The sequence below is a fragment of the Symphalangus syndactylus genome, chromosome 21 (assembly GCF_028878055.3).
Source record: "Symphalangus syndactylus isolate Jambi chromosome 21, NHGRI_mSymSyn1-v2.1_pri, whole genome shotgun sequence".
In the NCBI taxonomy this organism is placed as follows: Eukaryota; Metazoa; Chordata; class Mammalia; order Primates; family Hylobatidae; genus Symphalangus; species Symphalangus syndactylus.
In genome coordinates this window covers 23,299,876-23,326,180 of record NC_072443.2, presented here as the reverse complement: position 1 = coordinate 23,326,180, position 26,305 = coordinate 23,299,876, and the positions used below count along the sequence as shown (strand labels likewise).

General features: G+C 38.2%; 1 long non-coding RNA gene across 2 annotated transcripts in view; it reads left to right on the top strand.

Annotated features, from left to right (window-relative positions):
* Window positions 1-26,305, top strand: part of LOC134735473 (uncharacterized) — a 303,786-nt gene that overhangs the window by 185,080 nt on the left and 92,401 nt on the right. The gene's annotated exons all lie outside the window — the stretch shown is intronic.

Here is a 26,305-nt window from a genome sequence, read left to right as displayed (position 1 = left end):
TCATTGATGGGTATTTGGGCTTTGCTATTTTCAGGCTATTATGGATAATGCTGTTACAAGTTTCTGTATGGACATATGTTTTCTTTGTTTCTTTTTCTTTTTTAAAGAGTGATGGGGTCTTGCTCTGTCACCCAAGCTGGAGCACAGTGGCAGGAACGTAAGTCACTGCAGCCTCAAACTTCTGGGCTCATGTGATCCTTCTGCCTCAGCCTCTTGAGTAGTTAGGACTACAAATGAATACTGTGTGTACATATATTTTCATTTCTCTTGTGCATATACTTAGGAATAGAATTGCTGGGTCATATGGTAATTGCATGTTTTACTTTTTCAGGAACAGCCAATATGTTATCCACAGCAATGACATCCTTATATTATATGTTACTATCAGCAATGTATAAAGGTTTCAATTTTTCCAAATCCTTGCCAACACTTATTTTCCTTTTTTTTTAATTAAAGCCATCCTAGTGAGTGGTATCACATCTTGGTTTTGATTTGCATTTCTTTAATGGAGGATGATGCTGAACACCTTTTCATGTCCTTGTTGGCTATTTGTATATCATTTTGGGATAAATATTAAAGGAATCTTTAGTCCATTTTAAAATTAGGTGGTTCATTTCTGTTGTTGAGTTTTAAGAGTTCTTTATATATTCTGGATATCAAACCATTATCAGATATATGACTTGCAAATATCTTCCTCCATTCTATAGGTTGTTGAGGAGACTTTTGATTAATGATTAATGATTATTTTCTTTAGTGCTATATACTTTTCAAGTTCTCTGTATCTTCTTTAGTCAATTTCATATTTTTATAATAGTACCAGTTTTATTTATAAAATATATTTCTGTAAGGTTTATATTGTTCTCTGCTCGTAGCTTTAATGTCGATTCTGTTTCAATGACCTTTTAATATTCCTATAGTTTTGAGACAGAATCTCATTCTACTTCCCAGGCTGGAGTGCAGTGATGTGATCTTGGCTCACTGCATTCTCCACCTCCTAGGTTCAAGCGATTCTCCTGCCTCCTAAGTAGCTAGGATTACAGGCGCCCACCACCATGCCTGGCTAATTTTTGTATATTTTTAGTAGAGATGGGGTTTCACCATGTTGGCCAGGCTGGTCTCAAACTCCTAACCTCGAGTGGTCCACCCGCCTTGGCCTCCCAAAGTGCTGGGATTACAGGTGTGAGCCTGGCCAATATTTCTAATATTTTATTTGTCTATTTTTTATTGGGTAATGCATTATTGGTTTATAAATCTTGTCTCTTGTGCCTTTGTTTTCTATTTTATTATTCTCTACACTTAGTTACATAATTTCTTTCCTTTTACTTCCTTTAAGTACTCTCTGTTTTTCTTTCAATCTCTTAATTTGAATATCTAACCCATTATTTTCAAACACGCTTGTTTTATAGTAGAACTATTTCAAGCCTTAGGGTTTATCTACATGTACGACTTTAGCAACATGCTAAAACTTTTAAATGTAGTGCTTTTATTTTCCAAGTCTAAATGTTTTGTCACTTCCAATGTGATTTCCTCTTTATCCCATTAATTACTTGAAACTATAGTTCTTAGTGCACAAACATAAATTTAAAAAACTATTTTAAAATCATTGGGAACTGTTTTATTTTACTTTTACTTTTAAAAATGTTTTAATTTTTAATTTTTATGGTAGCTAATAGGTGTAGGTATTTATGGGCTACATGAGATATTTTGGTACAGGCACATAGTGTATAATAATTACATCATAGAAAATTGGGTATCCATTCCCTCAAGCATTTTTTCTTCGTGTTACAAACCAGTTTTACTCTTTATTTTAAAATGTACAATTAAATTAATATTGATTATTATTATAGTCTCTCTGTTGTGCTATCAAATACTAAGTCTTATTCATTCTTTTTACTTTTTTGTACCCATTAATTCTTCCCACTTCCCCCACAGCCCCCCATTACCTTTCTCAGCCTCTGGTAACCGTCCTCCTATTTATTCTCTATCTCCATGAGTTCAATTTTTTTATATTTATTTTTAAATTTTAATTTAATTTTTTAAAAATATAGATGGGGTTTCACCATGTCGCCCAGGCTAGTCTCTAATTCCTTGGCTCAAGCAATCCATCCACCTCAGTCTCCCATAGTGCTGGGTCTACAGATATGAGCCACCACACCCAAACCTGTTTTGATTTTTAGATCCTACAAATAATTAAGAACATCTTTTAACTGGGTTTAGAGAATGTTGTTCATATAATATCATTTCTTTGATAGTTATTGATTCTTGTTGACCTAGTCAATTTTAGAAAACATTCAATGTTGAAAAGACTACATATTCCCTTTGGGTACAGAGATTTTTAGTTGATCAATTATATTTTGCAATTCAAAAATTCTGTAATTTTACTAATTTTTAATGTGCTTGGTATATTAATTTCTGACAAGTGTTCAAAAATATGCTACCATGATTTGGGATTTGTAAGATTTATTTTTAATTCTGACAGTTTTCATTTAATGAAATGTCAGGCCTTTTATAGGTTAATATTTGTATTAGTTCATTCTCATACTGCTAAAAAGAACTACCTTAGACTGGGTAATTTATGAAAAAAATAGATTTAATTGACTCAGTTTCACAGGCTTAACAGGAAGCATGACTAGGAGGCCTCAGGAAACTTACAATCATGGTGGAAGGCAAAGGAGAAGCAAGAAACTTCTTCACATGGCAGCAGGAGAGAGTACGAGTGAGGGGGAAGTGCCACACACTTTTAAACCATCAGATCTCCTGAGAACTCACTATCAGCAGAACAGCATGAGGAAAATCACCCCCATGATCCAATCACCTCCAACCAGGTTTCTTCCCCAGCATTGGGAATTACAAGTCAACATGGGATTTGAGTGGAGATACAGAGAAAAACCACATCAATATTAAATGCTTGTTGTATCTTCCTGTTAGATTATTCCTTTTATTATATAGTACTTATCTTAATTTCCCATGATGTTTGTGCATTTATTTCAATTGTATTTGATGTTGAGTTGTTATACCAGCTTTATTTTGGTCAAAAAATATCTGAAATATCTTTTGTTGTACCTTTATTTTCTGTGCGACTTTATCATGTGTCACTTTTAGGAGTTTACAGTGCTATTATTTTTTTCTTAGATCCCAATCAGATCATCTCTGTTATTTAATAGATGTGATTATTTCATTTACATTTATTACTATTAATATTTTAGACTATTTTAAATCCAATTTTATTTTCACTTTTGTTTTAAAAAAATCTTTATTTTTGTCTCTCTGTATACCTTTTTCTGCTGCTTTATTAACTCTTTTCCTAATTTGTTATGGATTGATAAAATTAAATTTTTTTCTTCCCCCTGCTTTTTTTGTTTTCAAGTAATATCTTCCTCTCTATATATATTTTTTAATTTTATTTAATTATTATACTTTAGGTTTTAGGGTACATGTGCACAATGTGCAGGTTTGTTACATATGTATCCATGTGCCATGTTGGTTTGCTGCACCCATTAACTCGTCATTTAGCATTAGGTATATCTCCTAATGCTGTCCCTCCCCCCTCCCCCCACCCCACAACAGTCCCTGGAGTGTGATGTTCCCCTTCCTGTGTCCATGAGTTCTCATTGTTCAATTCCCACCTATGAGTGAGAACATGCGGTGTTTGGTTTTTTGTCCTTGCGATAGTTTACTGAGAATGATGTTTTCCAGTTTCAACCATGTCCCTACAAAGGACATGAACTCATCATTTTTTATGGCTGCATAGTATTCCATGGTGTATATGTGCCACATTTTCTTAATCCAGTCTATCGTTGGACATTTGGGTTGGATCCAAGTCTTTGCTATTGTGAATAGTGCTGCAATAAACATACGTGTGCATGTGTTTTTATAGCAGCATGATTTATAGCCCTTTGGGTATATATCCAGTAATGGGATGGCTGGGTCAAATGGTATTTCTAGTCCTAGATCCCTGAGGAATCGCCACACTGACTTCCACAATGGTTGAACTAGTTTACAGTCCCACCAACAGTGTAAAAGTGTTCCTATTTCTCCACATCCTCTCCAGCACCTGCTGTTTCCTGACTTTTTAAATGATGGCCATTCTAACTGGTGTGAGATGGTATCTCGTTGTGGTTTTGATTTGCATTTCTCTGATGGCCAGTGATGATGAGCATTTTTTCATGTGTTTTTTGGCTGCGTAAATGTCTTCTTTTGAGAAGTGTCTGTTCATGTCTTTCGCCCACTTTTTGATGGGGTTGTTTGTTTTTTTCTTGTAAATTTGTTTGAGTTCATTGTAGATTGTGGATATTAGCCCTTTGTCAGATGAGTAGGTTGCAAAAATTTTCTCCCATTCTGTAGGTTGCCTGTTCACTCTGATGGTAGTTTCTTTTGCTGTGCAGAAGCTCTTTAGTTTAATTAGATCCCATTTACCAATTTTGGCTTTTGTTGCCATTGCTTTTGGTGTTTTAGACATGAAGTCCTTGCTCACGCTTATGTCCTGAATGGTATTGCCTAGGTTTTCTTCTAGGGTTTTTATGGTGTTAGGTCTAACACTTAAGTCTTTAATCCATCTTGAATTAATTTTTGTATAAGGCATAAGGAAGCGATCCAGTTTCAGCTTTCTACATATGGCTAGCCAGTTTTCCCAGAACCATTTATTAAATAGGGAATCGTTTCCCCATTGCTTGTTTTTGTCAGGTTTGTCAAAGATCAGATAGTTGTAGATATGCGGCATCATTTCTGAGGGCTCTGTACTGTTCCATTGATCTATGTCTCTGTTGTGGTACCAGTACCATGCTGTTTTGGTTACTGTAGCCTTGTAGTATAGTTTAAGTCAGGTAGCGTGAGGCCTCCAGCTTTGTTCTTTTGGCTTAGGATTGACTTGGCGATGCGGGCTCTTTTTTGGTTCCATATGAACTTTAAAGTAGTTTTTTCCAATTCTGTGAAGAAAGTCATTGGTAGCTTGATGGGGATGGCATTGAATCTATAAATTACCTTGGGCAGTATGGCCATTTTCACGATATTGATTCTTGCAACCCATGAGCATGGAATGTTCTTCCATTTGTTTGTATCCTCTTTTATTTCATTGAGCAGTGGTTTGTAGTTCTCCTTGAAGAAGTCCTTCACATCCCTTGTAAGTTGGATTCCTAGGTATTTTATTCTCTTTGAAGCAATTGTGAGTGGGAGTTCACTCATGATTTGGCTCTCTGTTTGTCTGTTATTGGTGTACAAGAATGCTTGTGATTTTTGTACATTGATTTTGTATCCTGAGACTTTGCTGAAGTTGCTAATCAGCTTAAGGAGATTTTGGGCTGAGACAATGGAGTTTTCTAGATATACAATCATGTCATCTGCAAACAGGGACAATTTGACTTCCTCTTTTCCTAATTGAATACCCTTTATTTCCTTCTCCTGCCTCATTGCCCTGGCCTGAACTTCCAGCACTGTGTTGAATAGGAGCGGTGAGAGAGGGCATCCCTGTCTTGTGCCAGTTTTCAAAGGGAATGCTTCCAGTTTTTGCCCATTCAGTATGATATTGGCTGTGGGTTTTTCACAGATAGCTCTTATTATTTTGAGATATGTCCCATCAATATCTAATTTATTGAGAGTTTTTAGCATGAAGGGCTGTTGAATTTTGTCAAAGGCCTTTTCTGCATCTATTGAGATAATCATGTGGATTTTGTCTTTGCTTCTGTTTATATGCTGGATTACATTTATTGATTTGCATATGTTGAACCAGCCTTGCATCCCAGAGATGAAGCCCACTTGATCATGGTGGATAAGCTTTTTGATGTGCTGCTGGATTTGGTTTGCCAGTATTTTATTGAGGATTTTTGCATCAATGTTCATCACGGATATTGGTCTGATATTCTCTTTATTTGTTGTATCTCTGCCAGGCTTTGGTATCAGGATGATGCTGGCCTCATAAAATGTGTTAGGGAGGATTCCCTCTTTTTCTATTGATTGGAATAGTTTCAGAAGGAATGGTATCAGCTCCTCTTTGTACCTTTGGTAGAATTCAGCTGTGAATCCATCTGCTCCTGGACTTTTTTTGGTTGGTAAGCTATTAATTATTGCCTCAATTTCAGAGACTGTTATTGGTCTATTCAGAGATTCAACTTCTTCCTGATTTAGTCTTGGGAGGGTGTATGTGCCGAGGAATCTATCCATTTCTTCTGGATTTTCTAGTTTATTTGTGTAGAGGTGTTTATAGTATTCTCTGATGGTAGTTTGTATTTCTGTGGGATCGGTGGTGATATCCCCTATATCATTTTTTATTGTGTCTATTTGATTCTTCTCTCTTTTCTTCTTTATTAATCTTGCTAGCAGTCTATCAATTTTGTTGATCTTTTCAAAAAACCAGCTCCTGGATTCATTGATTTTTTGAAGGGCGTTTTGTGTCTCTATCTCCTTCAGTTCTGCTCTGATCTTAGTTATTTCTTGCCTTCTGCTAGCTTTTGAATGTGTTTTCTCTTGCTTCTCTAGTTCTTTTAATGGTGATGTTAGGGTGTCCATTTTAGATCTTTCCTGCTTTCTCTTGTGGGCATTTAGTGCTATAAATTTCCCTCTGCACACTGCTTTAAATGTGTCCCAGAGATTCTGATATGTTGCGTCTTGTTCTCATTGGTTTCAAAGAACATCTTTATTTCTGCCTTCATTTCATTATGTACCCAGTAGTCATTCAGGAGCAGGTTGTTCAGTTTCCATGTAGTTGTGTGGTTTTGAGTGAGTTTCTTAATCCTGAGTTCTATTTTGATTGCACTGTGGTCTGAAAGACAGTTTGTTATAATTTCTTTTCTTTTACATTTGCTGAGGAGTGCTTTACTTCCAACTATGTGGTCAATTTTGGAACAAGTGTGGTGTGGTGCTGAGAAAAATGTAAATTCTGTTGATTTAGAGTGGAAAGTTCTGCAGATGTCTATTAGGTCTGCTTGGTGCAGAGCTGAGTTCAGTTTCTGGATATCCTTGTTAACTTTCTGTCTCATTGATCTGTCTAATGTTAACAGTGGGGTGTTAAAATCTCCCATTATTATTGTGTGGGAGTCTAAGTCTCTTTGTAGTTCTCTAAGGACTTGCTTTATGAATCTAGGTGCTCCTGTATTGAGTGCATATATATTTAGGATAGTTAGCTCTTCTTGTTGAATTGATCCCTTTACCATTATGTAATGGCCTTCTTTGTCTCTTTTGATCTTATTGGTTTGAAGTCTGTTTTATCAGAGACTAGAATTGCAACCCCTGCCTTTTTTGTTTTCCATTTGCTTGGTAGATCTTCCTCCATCCCCTTATTTTGAGCCTATGTGTGTCTCTGCACGTGAGATGGGTTTCCTGAATACAGCACACTGATGGGTCTTGACTCTTTATCCAATTTGTGAGTCTGTGTCTTTTAATTGGAGCATTTAGCCCATTTACATTTAAAGTTAATATTGTTATGTGTATATTTGATCCTGTCATTATGATGTTAGCTTGTTATTTTGCTTGTTAGTTGATGCAGTTTCTTCCTAGCCTTGATGGTCTTTACAATTTGGCATGTTTTTGCAGTGGCTAGTACCAGTTGTTCCTTTCCATGTTTAGTGTTTCCTTCAGGAGCTCTTGTAGGGCAGGCCTGGTGGTGATAAAATCTCTCAGCATTTGCTTGTCTGTAAAGGATTTTATTTCCCCTTCACTTATGAAGCTTAGTTTGGCTGGATATGAAATTCTGGGTTGAAAATTCTTTTCTTTAAGAATGTTGAATACTGGCCCCCACTTTCTTCTGGCTTATAGAGTTTCTGCTGAGAGATCAGCTGTTAGTCTGATGGGCTTCCCTTTGTGGGTAACCTGACCTTTCTCTCTGGCTGCCCTTAACATTTTTTCCTTCATTTCAACTTTGGTGAATCTGACAATTTTGTGTTGTGGAGTTACTCTTCTCAAGGAGTATCTTTACGGTGTTCTCTGTATTTCCTGAATTTGAATGTTGGCCTGCCTTGCTAGATTGAGGAAGTTCTCCTGGATAATATCCTGCAGAGTGTTTTCCAAGTTGGTTCCATTCTCCCCATTACTTTCAGGTATACCAATCAGATGTAGATTTGGTCTTTTCACATAGTCCCATATTGGAAGCTTTGTTCATTTCTTTTTATTCTTTTTACTCTAAACTTCTCTTCTTGCTTCATTTCATTCATTTGATCTTCAATCACTGATACCCTTTCTTCCAGTTGATCAAATCGGCTACTGAGGCTTGTGCATTCATCACGTAGTTCTTGTGTCATGGTTTTCAGCTCCATCAGGTCCTTTAAGGACTTCTCTACATTGTTTATTCTAGTTAGCCATTCGCCTAACCTTTTTTAAAGTTTTTAACTTCTTTGCCATGGGTTCGAACTTCCTCCTTTAGCTCGGAGTAGTTTGATCATCTGAAGCCTTCTTCTCTCAACTCGTCAAAGTCATTCTCCCTCCAGCTTTGCTCCATTGCTGGTGAGGAGCTGCGTTCCTTTGGAGGAGGAGAGGCACTCTGATTTTTAGAATTTTCAGTTTTTCTGCTCTGTTTTTTCCCCATCTTCGTCGTTTTATCTACCTTTGGTCTTTGATGATGTTGATGTACAGATGGGTTTTTTAGTGTGGATGTCCTTTCTGTTTGTTAGTTTTCCTTCTAACAGTCAGGACTCTCAGCTGCAGGTCTGTTGGAGTTTGCTGGAGGTCCACTCCAGGCCCTGTTTGCCTGGGTATCAGCAGTGGAGGCTGCAGAGCAGCGGATATTGGTGAACAGCAAATGTTGCTGCCTGATCATTCCTGTGAAAGTTTTGTCTCAGAGGAGTACCCGGCTGTGTGAGGTGTCAATCTGCCCCTACTGGGGGGTGCCTCCCACTTAGGCTACGCAGGGGTCAGGGACGGTATGATCTTATATTTGAAAAAACCTCAAGACTCCACAGAAAACTGTTAGAACTGATAAAAAAATTCAGTAGAGTTGCAGGATACAAAATCTACATACAAAATCAGTAGCATTTCTATATGAAAACAGTGAACAATGTGAAAAAGAATTAAAAAAGTAATCCCACTTATAGTAGCCATAAATAAAATTAAATACCTAGGAATTAACTTACCCAAAGAAGTGAAAGATCTTTATAATGAAAATTATAAAACACTGGTGAATGAAATTGAAGAGGACACCAGAAAAAAAAAAGAAGGAACATATTCCCTATTTATAGATTGGAAGAATCAATATTGTTAAAATGTTTATACTACCCCAAACAATCTACAGATTCAATGCAGTCCTTCTCAAAATACCAATGAAATTAATAACAGAAGAAAAGAAATACAAAAATTTATATGGAACCAAAAAGATGCAGAATAGCCAAAACTATCCCAAGCAAAAAGAAAAAAAGAACTGGAGGAATCACATTACCTGACTTCAATTTACACTACGGAGCTTTAGTAACCGAAACAGTGTAGTGCTGGCCTAAACAGACACAAAGACCAATGGAACAGAACAGAGAACTCAGAAACAAATACATACAGCTACAGTAAATAAATTTTTGACAGAGGCATGAAGAACTTACTCTGTGGAAAAGACAGTCTCCTCAATAAATTGTGCTGGGAAAACTGGATATTCATGTGCAGAGGAGTGAAACTAGAGCCCTATCTCTCAACATATAAAAAATCAAATAAAAATGGATTAAAGACCTAAATCTAAGACCTCAAATTATGAAACCACTGCAAGAAAGCACTGTAAAAAACCTCCAGGTGGAGGGAGAGCATCAGCAAAAATAGCTAATGCATGCTGGGATTAATACTTAGGTGATGGATTGATAGGTGCAGCAAACCACTATGGCACATATTTGCCTATGTAACAAACCTGCACATCCTGCACATGTACCCTGGAACTTAAAATAAAATAAAACAAAAAGGAGGTTAAGGATGTGAATAGACAATTCTTAAAGAAGATATACAAATGGTCAACATTACTAGTTATCAGGGAAATGCAAAATCAAAACCACAATGCAATAACACCTTACTCCTGAAAGAATGGCCATAATAAAAAAAATAAAAAAATAATAGATGTTGTTGTGGATGTGGTAAAAAGGGAATACTTTTTCACTGTTGGTAGGAATGTGAAGTAGTACAACCACTATGGAAATCAGTGTGGTGATTCCTTAAAGAACTAAGAGTAGATCTATCATTTGATATAGCAATCCCACTCCTGCGTATCTACCCAGAGGAAAAGAAGTCATGGTATGAAAAAGATACGTGCACACGCATGTTTATGGCAGCCCAATTCACAATTGCAGAAATATGAAACCAGCCCAAATGTCCATCAATCAACAAGTGGATAAAGAAAATGTGGTATATATATATATATACCATGGACTACCACTCAGCCATAAAAAGGAATGAAATAATGGCATGCACAGCAAGCTGGATGGAATTGGAGACCGTTATTGTAAGTGAAGTAACTCATGAATGAAAAACCAAATATCACATACAAAGGCATTAGAATGATACAATGGACTTTGGGGACTCAGGGGAAAGGGCGGGAGAGGGTGAGGGATAAAAAACTACACGTTGGGTACAACATATACTGCTTGGTTGATGGGTACACCAAAATCTTACAAATCACCACTAAAGAACTTATTCGTGTAATCAAATACCACCTGTTCCCACAAAAAACTATTGAAATAAAAAAATGATTTATAAAAAAAGAGTCATCATTAAAAATTTATATTAGAATACACACAGGTTGGTAGACAATATGGAGAAGTACATGATGCTAATCAAAGAGAAAGAAGAGAAGGAATTTGTAGTCTCGGAGAATGAGATAAGGATAGAACGTCTGTATTTCAGATGTAAGCAATAAACTAAGAAAACGGGGGATTAATCAAGCTCCAACAGCACCCGGTGCTCATTTCTTCTTGTGTCTTGTTCTTACTATCTTCTGTCGCTGTGCTTAACTTTTGCTGTACTCTAGTGAAATGACACTGGTGAACCTATAATTGTCTCCCCATTAACAAAAATATAAAAACCAGCACACTAATAAAACCTTGACAAACATTGGTGGAACATAAAAAAGGGAAAAAAGGAGGAAAGAGAGGGAGAGTTTAATAGTGCCAAATGGCTTTATTTAATTTTAGGGTTTATATAGTACCTTGTTTCAGAAATAATTTAGAGTAGCACAGAGTTGAATAATAGAATGGCTGAAGAGGATGGAGAAGTGGGAGCAATAAATTAAGAGACCACAATTCTTTATAGCTGTATCAGGTAAAATTTATAGTTTTAAAAGGGGAGGGATCTAGAATATGAGAATATATGTACATTGTACAACCCTTGGAAAGAATGCATTCACAAAAATTATTGCATTTTTATTTAAATAGACTACCACCACCATGAACAATAAATACTTTACTAGAAACCAAGATATTTAGATTGTGGTTTTTGGGTTGTAACGAACTGTACACTGGAGCAAGAAACTAGCCTTTCTGTTGTCAGAGTTATTGTTTATGAAATAAGGAGTTTGGAATATAGAATTTTGAAGATTGCTTACTGCTGTGAAATTGTATGATTCTGACTGCATGTATGGACTGATTTAAAGCCTGATTGTAGTAAGTGAACTTTGCAGCTTTTTTTTAAATAATGTATCCAAATAAAGTCAATATAATATAGTGACAAGCATTTTCTACCATTTTCTTTTAGGGAATCCTGAAGCTCTGCCACTTATTTGCTAAGTTGTTTTCTTCTATTCCCCTCATTAGATATTCTCCCACTTTTTTTCTCCCCTTTGCAGCAAACTTTTTGAAAGATTCCTTGATTTTCAGTGTCTCCAATGTCTTTAAATTTCCACCTCTTTGTTCTCTCTTAAACTCATTCCAGTCAAGCTTATACTGCCCTAATCCTCTAAAATTGCTCTTGCCAACATCACCAATGATCTCTGACTGTTAAATGCAGAGGTCGACTTCCAGTTCTTATCTTATGTAACCTATCACAGTGATCACTCCTTCTTTTTTTTTTTTTTTTTTTTCTGAGACGAAGTCTCGCACTGTCACCCAGGCTGGAGTGCAGTGGCGTGATCTCCGCTCACTGCAACCTCTGCCTTCTGGGTTCACGCCATTCTCCTGCCTCAGCCTCCTGAGTAGCTGGGACTACAGGTGCTCACCACCATGCCCAGCTAATTTTTTGTATTTTTAGTTGAGAGGTTTCACCATGTTAGCCAGTTTGGTCTCGATCTCCTGACCTCATGATCCGCCTTGTTTGGCCTCCCAAAGTGCTGGAATTACAGATCACTCCTTCTTAATATACTTTCTTCACTTAGCTTCCAGTTCCCAACATAGTCTTGGATTTTTTTTTTTTTTTTTGAGACGGAGTCTCGCTCTGTCACCCAGGCTGGAGTGCAGTGGCGCAATCTCGGCTCACTGCAAGCTCCGCCTCCTGGGTTCACGCCATTCTCCTGCCTCAGCCTCTCCGAGTAGCTGGGACTACAGGCGCCCGCCACCACACCCGGCTAATTTTTTTTGTATTTTTAGTAGAAAAGGGGTTTCACTGTGGTCTCGATCTCCTGACCTCGTGATCTGCCCGCCTCGGCCTCCCAAAGTGCTGGGATTACAAGCGTGAGCCACCGCGCCCAGCCGGATTTTTTTTTCTATGTTACTGATTGCTTCTTCAAAGATTCCATCTCAGTTTTTCCTCTTCTTCCTGTCTCTTAATGCTGGAGCACTTCAGTGTATCTCTTTGGTCCTCTTCTTGTCTCCATTTAAATTGACTTTTTATGTAGTATTATGCAATCCTGTTAAAAAATACCATCTGTATGCTGAAAACCCCTACATTTTTATCTCCAGGCCAAATTTCACTGTAAAATACCAGATTTATATACACATTTGCCTACCTGGCATCTCAAGTTGTATGTCTAATGGACATCTGTATTAGTCTGTTTTCATGCTGCTGAAAAAGACATACCCAAGACTGGGTAGTTTATAAAGAAAAAGAGGTTTATTGAACTTGCAGTTCCACATGGCTTGAGAGAACTCACAATCATGGTAGACGGTGACACATCTTACATGGTGGCAGGTAAGGGAGAATGATGATCAAGCAAAAGAAGAAACTTGATATAAAACCATCTTTTTTTTTTTTTTTTTTGAGATGGAGTCTCACTCTGTCGCCCAGGCTAGACTGCAGTGGTGTGATCTCGGCTCAATGCAAGCTCCGCCTTCCAGGTTCACGCCATTCTTCTGCCTCAGCCTCCCGAGTAGCTGGGAGTACAGGCGCCTGCCACCAGGCCTGGCAAATTTTTTTATTTTTAGTAGAGACGGGGTTTTACCGTGTTAGCCAGGATAGTGTCGATCTCCTGACCTCATGATCCACTGGCCTCGGCCTCCCAAATTGCTGGGATTACAGGCATGAGCCATCGCACTGGCCTATAACCATCAGCGCTTGTGAGACTTATTCTCTTCCATGAGAACAGTATGGGGGAAACCACTCCCATGATTCAATTATCTCCCACTGGGTTCCTCTCACAACATGTGGGAATTATGGGAGCTACAATTCAAGATGAGATTTGGGTGGGGACACAGCCAAACCATATCATTTTGCCCCAGCCCCTCCCGTATCTCATGACCTCACATTTCCATATCAATCATGCCTTCCCAATAGCCCACCGAAGTCTTAACTCATTTCAGCATTAACTCAAAAGTCCACACTCCAAAGTCTCATCTGAGACAAGGCAAGTCCCTTCGTACTATGAGCTTGTAAAATCAAAAGCAAGTTAGTTACTTCCTAGATACAATGGCGGTACAGGCATTGGATAAATGCAGCTATTCCAAATGGGAGAAATTGGTTAAAACAAAAGGGCTACAGCACCCATGCAAGTTCAAAATCCAGCAGGGCATTCAAATCTTAAAGCTCCAAAATGATCTCCTTTGACTCCATGTCTCACATTCAGGTCACACTGATGCACGTTCCTATGGTTTTGGACAGCTCTTCCTCTGTGGCTTTGCAGGGTATAGCCTCCCTCCTGGCTGCTTTCACAGGCTGGTGTTGAGTGTCTTGGAAAGCCACATGGTGCAAGCTGTCAGTGCATCTACAATTCCAGGGTTTGGAGGAAAATGGCACTCTTCTCACATCTCCACTAGGCAGTCCCCCAGTGGGGATTCTTTGAGGGGGCTTCAACTCCACATTTCCCTTCCACACTGCCCTAGCAGAGGTTCTCCATGAAGGCTACACACCTGTAGCAAACTTCTGCCTGTACATCCAGGTGTTTCCATACAGCCTCTGAAATCTAGGTGGAGGTTCCCAAACCTCAATTCTTGTCTTCTCTGTACCCACAGGCTCAAACTAAGTGGAAGCTGCCAAGGCCTTGTGCTTGCACCCTCAGAAGCCATGGCCGGAGCTATACCATGGCCCTTTTTAGCCATGGTACCTGGCTCTGGATTCTAATCCCACCTTTTCACCTTTGCACTCCTGATACCCTTTTAGCCTTTAGCTTGGCCCCTGGAGCAGCTGGGAGGCAGGGCACCAAGTCCGTAGGGCGCACACAGCAGGGGTGTCCTGGGCCTGCCCCAGGAAACCATTTTTTCCTCCTAGGCCCTGGGCCTGTGATGGAAGAAACTGCTGCAACGGTCTCTGACATGAGCTCTGACATGTCTCCAGGAGCCATTTTCCCCATTGTCTTGGGGTTTAATATTTGGCTTCTGGTTACTTATGAAATTTCTGCAGCTGGCTTGAATTTTTCCTCAGAAAATGGGTTTTTCTTTTCTATCACACAGTCAAGCTATAAATTTTTCAAACTTTTATGCTCTATTTCCCTTTTAAAATTGAATGCTTTTAACAGCACCCAAGTCACCTCTTGAATGCTTTGCTGCTTAGAAATTTCTTCTGCCAGATACCCTAAATCATCTCCCTCAAGTTCAAAGTTCCACAAATCTCTAGGGCAGGGGCAAAATGCTGTCTGTCTCTTTGCTAAGACATAGCAAGGGTTGCCTTTACTCCAGTTTCCAACAGGTTCCTCATCTTGATCTGAGACCTCCTCGGCCTGGATCTTATTGTCCATATTACTGTGAGTATTTTGGTCAAAGCCATTCAGCAGGTCTCTAGGAAGTTCCAAACTTTCCCACATCTTCCGATGTTCTGAGCCCTCCAAGTCTCTAGGAAGTTTCAAACTTTTCCATATTTTCCTATCTTCTTCTGAGCCCTCCAAACTGTTCCAACCTCTGCTTGTTACCCAGTTCCAAAGTTGCTTCCACATTTTCAGGTGTCTTTACAGCAGTGCCCCACTCTACCAGTACCAATATACTGTATTAGTGTGTTTTAACGCTGCTGAAGAGTGCTTTCACACTGCTGATAAAGACATACCTGAGACTCGGTAATTTACACAGAAAAAGAGGTTTAATGGACTTACAGTTCCATTTTGGCTTGGGAGCCCTCACAATCATGGCAGAAGTTGAAAGACATGTCTTACATGGCAGCAGATAAGAGAGAATGAGGACCAAGCAAAAGGGGTTTCCCCTTATAAAGCCATCAGATCTCATGAGACTTACTCACTATCATGAGAACAGTATGGGGGAAACCACCCCCATGATTCAATTATATTTCACTGGATCACTCCCACAACATGTGGAAATTATGGGAGCTACAATTCAAGATGAGATTTGGGTGGGGACACATCCAAACATTATCAACATCTGACATCCAACATGTCTAAAAATGAACTTTTGTTTCTTCCCTTCATATCTGTTCTGTTGACAGCCTTCCTTATTTTGGTTGATAGCACCTTTCAAGCTGCTTAGACTAGAACCTTAGCACCATCCTTGAACCCTCTCCTTCTCTCATACTCTATAGCCATTTCTCAGGAAATTCTATTGGGACAAGCCTCAAAACGTGTAATATAACCACTTCTTACCACTTCCTTTTCTATCTCAATGGTCTCAGCGATCATCATCTCTGGATAATTACCTGGATAATTACAATGCCTTCCCAACTGCATTTCTTGCTTCCATCTTTGTCCCTCTACAGTCATGATTTATATAATTTGAAAGAGTAAGGCAAGTAAAAAAAGTAACTTTTTGCTCAAAATCCTCTCATGGATCCCCATTTCACTCAGACAAAGCCAAAGATATTAAAAGTACTACAAAGCACTATATGAGCAGACTCTCCATTATTTCTTCAACCTTATCGTCTACTATGTTTGTCACTGGTCATACTGCCATAGTTATACTGGCCCTCATAATTTTCTTCTAGCCTATCAGCATGTTCCTATCTTTGGAACTCTACCATAGTCTAAAATACTTTCTCCCCAATAACTGCATAGCTTACATTTACCACTTTGAATGTCATCTTCACAATGAGGCTCACCTTAATGATTCTAAGCCCACCTTTTCACCCTTGCACTCTTGATGCCCCTTAACATGCTTTGCTTTTTCTTTTTCCTTGCATAGCACTTATTGCCTTCTAAAATAATACATAATTTACTTAGTGCCTTCTAACATGATACATAATTTATATACTATATATTTGTTATGCTTATTGTCTGTTTCCTTCCTCTAGAATGCAAGGGCCTGATATAAATATTTGTTGAATAAATAAATAATGTATAAAATAGATATGATGATTTCTAATATATAAACTAAAGATTTGGAAAGCAAAATTGAATTTTCATAAAGACATTTAAAACTTATCTTAAAGACCTCCCCCTAAGACATGTGCTTCTCTTTGAAAGAGAAATTAATGTTAATGCATAAATACAGATTATTTTTCATTTTATGATGTTATATTTTACGAGTTGATATCTTGCATTATTTTACATCTTTGTAGTGACAGTCAAGAACATGTAATTTACATTTACTGCTTGTCTGCTTTCTGTGACCTCATTCATGTTATTCCTTTCTTCCCTATTTTATTTCGTAAATACATGAGCACCAATTATGCACTGACTATGGACTAAGCACAGTGCTAGGCTCAAGGAACACTGGTAGGTACTGGAATGTTGATAAACATCTAGGCAAAACATTTCTTTTCATAAATTCAGCAGGCTGGCAGTAAATTTCCCCAGCAAATGCTTTTATAAAGAGAATCCCTGAAAGAAGTGACAGCTGCCTGTCTGGGGGATCAGTGATGCTTTAGACAAGATACATAAGGTTTAGATATTCTATGTTGTACTATAGTTTTAATGCTTTAACAAGCTACAGATGGTAAACTATGAAAGACTGTTTTCTAAATAACTCTCATACTTCTGTATATATAGTTGAGCATAGGCAAACACACACAGAGAAGAAATCTTAATTACCAATGCACTATGTTCAGATCTGGGTCCAGGAATGGACTAATTATAATTGCAAAACAAAGCCCCAAATAGAACAAAAATGTAAGAAATACTTTCTTTAACATTGCCCTCTGTTTTGGCCAGAGACGTAAATTAATAGGTAAATCCAAAATGTATACCTTTTTTATTAATGTAACATTAGTTTTTCTTTGCTCCTATAAATGAATGAACAAGAAACATGTTAAAACTGTAATTTTGAATTGGCACTGGGATAGGGAGAATAATTGCCCAAATATGTTCACATCCTAATTTCCAGAACATGTGAATATGTTACATTACATGGCAAACAGGACTTTGCAGATGTTAATGTTACAGACTACAAAATAGGGAGATTATCCTGTATTATCTAGCTAGCCTCAATCTAATCAGATGAGTCCTTAAAATGGAGAATCTTGTCTGGCTAGAAGGAAAAGAAAAGTGCAGCACAAGGGGAAGAAAAGAAATGGCAGAAGTACAAATCATCAGAGATCCCAAGTGTAAGAAAGATTTAACATGCTTTGCTGGTCTGAGATTCAGAGACCACATGCAAGGCTCAGAGAGATTTCTAACAGTAATCTCTGGCTGACAGTTGGCAAGGGAACAAGGACTTCAGTCCCAATCTGAAAGGAGCTGACTTCTACCAGCAATCTAAATGAGCTTTGAATGGGACTACTTATTTCTCTATTCTCCTGATAATAGCTCACCTAGCCAACATCTTGATTTAAACCTTGTGAAACATGGAGCAAAGAAACTAGTTACTTGTGTTGTTACATTTGTGTTGTTTTAAGCTGCTAATATAGACATCAATTAATTAACATTTCCAAGGCACCCAGCTTGGTTGAATTCTGAAAATTCAATTTGATGTCAGTTTCTGGGGTCTTATAATCGATACAGGCTTATTGAATGTCTATATCTCCAGATGTGCTCATAAAGCTTCAGTTTAACCTACAGCACGGCTTAAGTAGAGCATTTATATTTGAACCATGCCTATCCATCCTGTATACCATGATTTCTGTCAATAAATTTATCCCAGCTCCTAATACATCTTTATTTTACTCTGAAGAGCAACAGTTTTCCGGAAAGAGGCATTGGCGAGAAGGAGCTCCATTACTACTATGCTGGGGTAGTAATTCCTGGTTACAAAAAGGATCTCCCAAGAAAATATACTTTCTTGGCATTCTAAATGTCCAATTAAGAATTAAATGTCCAATAAACAGGACAATTACTTTTGCACAAGAGGTATATTCCCTGGACGGTTCACTAATCTTCTATTCACTATCTATTACATGTTAGGAATTATTTTAGGAATTGAGGGGATGAAGATAAAACAATAATCCTGTTCTGTCTTTACATTGTTACTGCCTTCATAGAGGTTATAGCCTGGGTGAAAGAGTTTATGAGCCCCTTGGGAGTGCTTATGGAAGGCTTCTCAGAGATGGTTGCTATTCAACTCAGACTTAAAGGATGATAAGGCTATGACCCATGAGAAGAGGATTTAGGTTTGTTCTAGCTAAGGTAAGGATCATGATCAAAGGCAAGCAGCTCAGTGTTTCTGTAGTGTGAAGTATGAAGTGGGAAAGGGGTGGAGAAGAGAGTGGATAAGTAGGCAGATGCCAGATCATGAAGAGTCTTGTATGTTATTCAAAGGGCTTGGTAGAAGTTTTGAAATTTAGAAGCTGAGTTCTCACAAGTTGAAGATTCTCTGTGTCTTTGTGTATGCACATATACACATCTGTATGTAATCATGTATATGTTAGTGTGCAGACTTGATGCTCAATACATTTTTGAAAGATTGGCTGGGAACAAAAGTAAGATGAAGTCTGAAAGCAGAGAGGAAAAAGGAAGAAGAAAAAGTTAAGACTGGATTTGAAAGGAAAACAAAGTGCCTGATTCAGAGAAACAATGCAGGGAGAAATGGGATCAGAAGTAGACTTTGATTAAATAGACGCAATACAAACCAAAAGAGAAAAGATTGCAAAAGCAAATAATGAGAACTGGCTGTATATTTATCTTTTCCTGACATAGGCACAATAATGTATGTGTGTGTGTGTGTGTGTATGTGTGTGTGTGTGTATGAATTAATATGTAGTTCATATTAGACTTATTTAGTTTTGCTTTTTGGAATTTGATATTAATGTAAATAGTATTCTATAGGAAACAATAGACAAGGTCAATACTAAGTCTTTTCAAGCTGTTAAGCAACCACCTCATTTTCAAATATGTAGAGTATTATGACTTTGTTTCAATGTAAAACTTGGCTCCAATTTATTTTAACACTTAGATTTAGTACGCCAGAAAATCAAACTGTAGCTGAACAACATTAAACTGTCTGAATATGATGATTTATACCATCTGACCTAAAAGAGCAAACTAAAAACAAAAATTACAGCCAGTCAGGACAGATGCACTTATGCAAGAGTACCTAACTTCCTTTCTTATCATTCTAAAAGCAATTATTTCTTGGTGGAAAACCTGCCATTTTCTCCCTTGGGGAAGGTTCCACAAATGTAGTGGATTACCTCAGCATCCCATTCCCTGGAAAACAAAGGAGCTTTTTGTTTTCTGAACCAAAACCTGTTTACCTCTTCTGTGAAGCAACTCCTAAAACAGCTATAATTAAGACAATGGGCAGAGCAGACACAAATGACCTTGTTTCACCAGACGTATATATTAAGCTTTGGAAGACAGTATATAAAAAGGTTTGTTGTTGTTAAAAAATGTTGATTTTCTTTCCCATTATGACCTTTGGAACAGAGATTAGAGGAGAGTCTTTACCTGCTGTCACTTCCGCATCTCCTAAAGCTTCTGAGACAACTCCTACAGTTTGCTCTTAGTTTAATTTATGTCATTTGGGATGGGCACTCACAAAAATGGGTAACTAGGTTTCCTTGGGTTCAGCTACCCAAAGCCATCCCATGTAACTCTCTTTCTAAATGTTTCTCTTTCTAAATTTGTATCTCTTTCTAAAAATGTATCTCTTTCTAAATTTGGAATGTAGTGAAAATCAGTGGAAGGAAAGAACAAGTAGGAGGAAGAGTCAGAGGAGTTTAGTTGGTTGACAAAATTGTATCATTCAAAGAAGTGGGACTATCAGCCATCCTCTCTGTGAGGCCATTTTTCTGACACCCTGATACCAAGATGTTTTTAAAAATTCTTCATTTTTTTTAAAAAAACCTTTCTTTCTTTTCTTTTTCTTTCTTTATTTTATTTATTTGTTTATTTTGAATGCCCCTGTAAGTGACATGGACTTTCCTCCTGAATTTTTAACAACGCTCTATTTCTGGAATTGGGTATCCGGCTTTCTTTTCACTGATTGAACTTGGAGCTTCATGTCTCTGAGCCTTCAATTCTTTAATTGAAAAATGAGTTGAAAAAAAGGGAAATGCTTCATATCTTTTCCAGCTCTGTGAGTTTTTGTCTAATTAAAATCCTTAAAACTGAGATTACTGAAAAAAGTTCTTAAGAGATAAAACTTTATACTGCCCTACTTTCCTTTTTTCCTTATTTCCCTCCCTCCCTCCTTTCTTCTTCTGCTTTAAATTTTATGCCACAAGTATTCACTTGCTAGGGCTGCTAAACAAAGTATTGCAACTAACAGAATTTATTTTCTTACTGTTCTGGAGGCTAAAAGTCTGAGATCAAGAGGTTGGCAGAGTTTGTTTCTTCTGAGGTCTCTCTGCTTGGCTTGCAGATGACTGTCTTTTCCTAGTGTCTTTACGGGTTTTTCCTCTGTACATGTACATATCTGTGTCCTAATTTCCTCTTCTTTTAAGGACCTCAGTTATACCGGATTAGAGGCCACCCTAATTACCTTATTTAACTAAGAGTTAGGACTTCAACATATGAATTTGGGGGTGGGGACACAATTCAGCCCACAAAACCACACATTGATTCTATATTTTGTCTCCTTTTTTGATATTAAAATGTCTTAGCTGAGTCCAAATTGAAGACTATGATTGAGTTGTGAACTCCTGAGAATTTGCTTGAATATAATGTGCATAAGAACTTTTGTAGATGTTGCTGAGAAAGAAAGTGTTCGTGTAAAGGGGGGTCTGAGAAGAAGAAAGGTGAATATAAAAGTAATAAAAGGGGGAAACATAAAACTTTCCTTTACCCTATTTTCAGTTCTGATCAAGTACTTTTGAACCCATAATAAGAGAGTTTCATGCTAAACTGCATAAGGCTTTGTATTAGTTCGTTTTTATGCTGCTGATAAAGACATACCTGAGACTGGGCAATTTACAAAAGAAAGACGTTTACTGGACTTACAGTTCCACGTGGCTGAGGAGGCCTCACAATCATGGTGGAAGGTGAAAGGCACATCTCACATGGTGGCAGACAAGAGAAGAGAGCTTGTGCAGAAAAACTCTCCCTTATAATAACTGTCAGATCTCATGAGATTTACTCACTATTGTGAGAACAGAATGGGAAAGACCTGTCCCCATGATTCAACTACCTCCCACCTGGCCCCTCCCACCACATATGAGAATTCAAGATGAGATTTGGGCAGGGACACAGCCAAACCATATCATTCTGCCCTGGCCCCTCTCAAATGTCATGTTCTCACCTTTCAAAGCCAATCATGCTTTCCCAACAGTCCCCCAAAGTCTTAACTCATTTTAGCATTAACTCAAAAGTACACAATCCAAAGTCACATCCGAGACAAGGCAAGTCCCGTCTGCCTATAAGCCTGTAAAGTCAAAAGCAAGTTAGCTATTTCATAGATACAGTGGGGGTAGAGGCATTGGATAAATACAACAATTCAAAATGGGAGAGATTGGTCAAAACAAAGGGGTTACAGGCCCCATGAAAATTCAAAATCCAGCAGGGCAGTCAAATCTTAAAGCTTCAAAATGATCTCCTTTGACTCCATATTGCATGTTCAAGTCACATTAATGCAAGAGTTGGGTTCCTATGGTCTCAAGCAGCTCTGCCCCTGTGGCTCTGCAGGGCATAGCCCTCCTCCTGGTTGCTTTCATGGGTTGGCATTGAGTGAGTGTCTGTGGCTTTTCCAGGGGTATGGTGCAAGCTATTGGTGGATCTACTATTCCAGGGTCTGGAGGACAATGGCCCTCTTCTCACAGCTCCACTATGGTGGTGCCCCAGTAGGGACTTTTTGTGGGGGCTCTGACCCCACATTTCATTTCTGCACTGCCCTAGCAGAGGTTCTCCATGAGGGCCCCACCCCTGCAGTAAACTTTTTCCTGTGCATCCAGCCATTTCCATACATCTTCTGAAATCTAGATGGAGATTCTCAAACCTCAGTTCTTGACTTCTGTGCACCCACAGGCTCAACACCACGTGGAAGCTGCCAAGGCTTGGGACTTCCACCCTCTGAAGCAACAGCCTGAGCTGTACCTTGGCTCCTTTTAGTCATGTCTGGAGTGGCTGGGATGCAGGGCACCAAGTCCCTAGACTGCACACAGCACAGGGACCCTGGGCCCGACACATGAAACCATTTTCTCCTAGGCCTCTGGGCCTGTGATGGGAGGGACTACCATGAAGACTTCTGACATGGCCTGGAGCCATTTTCCCCATTGTATTGGGGATTAACATTTGGCTCCTCGTTACTTATGCAAATTTCTGCAGCCAGCTTGAATTTCTCTTCAGAAAATGGATTTTTCTTTTCTATCACATTGTTAGGCTGCAAATTTTCATGCTCTGCTTTCCTTATAAAACTGAGTGCCTTTAGCAGCACCCAAGTCACCTCTTGAATGCTTTGCTGCTTAGAAATTTTTTCTGCCAGATACCCTAAATCATCTCTCTCAAGTTAAAAGTTTCACAAATATCTAGGGCAGGGGCAAAATGCTGCCAGTCTCTTTGCTAAAACATGACAAGAATTGCCTTTGCTCCAGTTCCCAGCAAGTTTCTCATCTCCATCTGAGACTACTTCAGCCTAGACCTTATTGTCCGTATCGCTATCAGGCTTTTGGTCAAAGCCATTCAATAAGTCTCTAGGAAGTTTGAAACTTTCCCACATTTTCCTGTCTTCTTCTGAGCCCTCCAAACTGTTCCAACCTCTGCCTGTTACCCAGTTCCAAAGTTGCTTCCATATTTATGGGTATCCTTTCAGCAATGCCCCACTCTTTGGGTACCAATTTACTGTATTATTCTGTTTTCATGCCACTGATAAAGACATACCGAAGACTGGGCAATTTACAAAAGAAAGAGGTTTATTTGAGTTACAATTCCATGTGGTGGGGAAGCTTCACAATCATGGTGGAAAGTGCCATCTCACATGGCAGCAGATAAGAGAAGACAGGTTGTGCAGGAAAACTTCACCTTACAATAACCATCAGGTCTCATGAGACTTATTTACTATAACGAGAATGTCACGGGAAAGACCTGCTTCCATGATTCAATTACCTCCCATCTGGTCCCTCTCACCACACGTGGCAATTCAAGGTGAGATTTGTGTGGGGACACAGCCAAACCATATCAGACATAGATAAATTTATCTTCTTTTGAAGGCATGAAAACAAAAATGCAACATATTTTTGGGGGAATAGTGTTTCTTCTTCTTAACATTCCCCCACCCACAATCAGACTACTCTGACACAGACGATAGGACAGCATTGGTAGACTGGGAGCTTAGTATAGTGTAGCCACTGTCTTAGTCCATTTTATGTTGCTATGAAGGAATACCTGAGATTGAGCAATTTATAAAGAAAGAAGGTTTATTTGGCATATGTTTCTGATGTCTGGAAAAGCTCAGGATTAGACAGCTGGTGAGGGTCTCAGACTGTTTCCACTCATGGAGGAAGGGGAAGGGGAGCTGATATGTGCATCATGGAAGATGGGGAAGGGGAGTTGATATGCGCAGAGATCACATAGGAATAGAGGAAGCAAGAGAGAGAGCGAACAGAGGTGCATGCTCCTTTTAACAACCGGATGTCATGGAAACTAATAAAGTAAGAACTCACACATTAACAGGAGGGAGAATGTCACTCAGCAGTTTATAAAATCTGTCTCCATGTCCCAAATACCTCCTGTTAGGCCCTAATTCCAACACTGAGATCAAATTTCAACATGAGCTTGGAGGGTCACATATCCAAATGATAGCTGCCACCAATAGAAAATATCTGTGGAAATTGTGATTGATAGAGGAAGACAATTAAAGCAGAGGCAGTGTCAAGGCTGCTGAATGGGAGACCCTGGTGAAAAAAAATGGAAACAACCTGAAACCTTAGGTGGCTTATTAAGGGATGGTGTTGAAGTCATTAATTAGAAAGTTCTAGAGTCTACTCAGAATTGTGAAGAGCTGGGTATTTACGTAAAGGAAATATCATTTATACCTACCAACTGGTAAAGCTGTGGTCTCTTGGGTTGCATTTGTTAATAATCTTCTATATAAATCACTTTTACTCCTTTTTTCCCCTTCACAGTAAATATTAGGCGGAGAATCTGTCATCTTTAAATGCCATCATGGACCTACCGACAAGCAGGAATTACCTTTGAATAATTTAAGTTATGCACTTATTTAATGCACATTTTTCCTCCAGTCATTCACTACATGATAAGAAATTGACATCCTACTATGTGGTAGTATGTGGTAGGCTCTATGTTTCCTAGTTTTCAAAACTTACAGATACTTTTAATGCTAGCAGTTTTCTCTAGAAGGGGAATAAATATTTACATATTTAAGAATTTTTATAAACTTTCTCAATTAATTAGATCAAAGAAAAGAGTCTAAGTTCTTTCACTTCTAGAAACTCAAAATCAGAAGGTAAGAGATATAAATCATAGAATATTTTTTAATATCTTAAATGTCAACTAAAAAGCCTCAGACACAGGCTTCTATGCTGGATTTCATGGCCAATAATTACCTTATGATGTGACAGATAAATTTTTAGCACATATAAAAGTATTAAAACTTGGAGTCAGATAGTTTAGGTAAAGAAGACTTGAGGGAAATAAATTCTACTACATCATTGTGATAAATATTCTAGAATAGCCTCAAATGACTGCGATGAAGAATGTCTTCTCTTCCATCTTCTTTAGTGGTAGGGTGCTATGGTTTAAATGGACATCCCCATCCAACATAGCATAATGCATGTGTTGGAAACCTAATCCCCAATGCAATAGTGTTGAGAAGTAGGACCTAGTCAGAGATTATTAGACCATGAAGAATATGCCTTCATGAAAGAATTAACGATGCTATTACAATAGTGAGCTTGTTATCAAGGGAGTAGTTTCCTTTTGAAGGGACATGTTTGGCCCTCTTATGTGTATGTGTGTCTTTCTCTCTTTGCCCACATGCCATGGAATGATACTGTAAGTAAGCCCTTGCCATATGCTGGCCCCTTGATCTTGGACATTCCAGCCTCTAGAAACATGAGACAATAAATTTCTGTTCACTATAAATTACCTAGACTGTGGTATTCTGTTATAGCAGCAGAAAACCAACTAAGACATAGGGTTTTTAATGCTTACCTGATACCAATATAAAGTAAATGAAAGCAGCTAAGTTTGAAATACAGAAGTTGTGAGCTAAAGGTTTTCATGTTACAAATGCATTGTTGAGTAGCATAACTTTAAAAATATGATGTGGGAAGAGGTTTTCTACAAAAGACAATGTCTCTGCTGTTGTAGGTATTATTGAAAGCCAAAATTTTTTAAATAATAAGAAAATATACAGAGTCAATTCCTTTGCACCTATTTTTCAGTAATCCGAATATACAGCCAATTTGAAAAAAATTCAGAACCTTCTCAAGAAATGAGATTGTTAAGAAAGTGAATGATTTCAGAAGTCAAAATCTGATGAAGTTGGGAGCTGTAAGAATTTCTCAAGCTTGAATATGAATCCATGGAATTAGGATGTTTTAAAATTTGGCAACTAATTTATGTTAGAATGAGTTATGGGTGCCAGACCCAAATAAGCAGACTAGATATTAATGTTTGTTCTGAGCAGGATTCAGCACATTGGACAGGGAGGCCAGTACTCTCTGGAAATAGTCAATTTATATTTATGGAATAAGAACTAGAAGTGTTGAAGCATTAGGATAAATTAAGAAATCGTAATTAGTGAAGAAGATTATTTCAGGTAAAAGAAGTTGCTGAGAATAATTATAA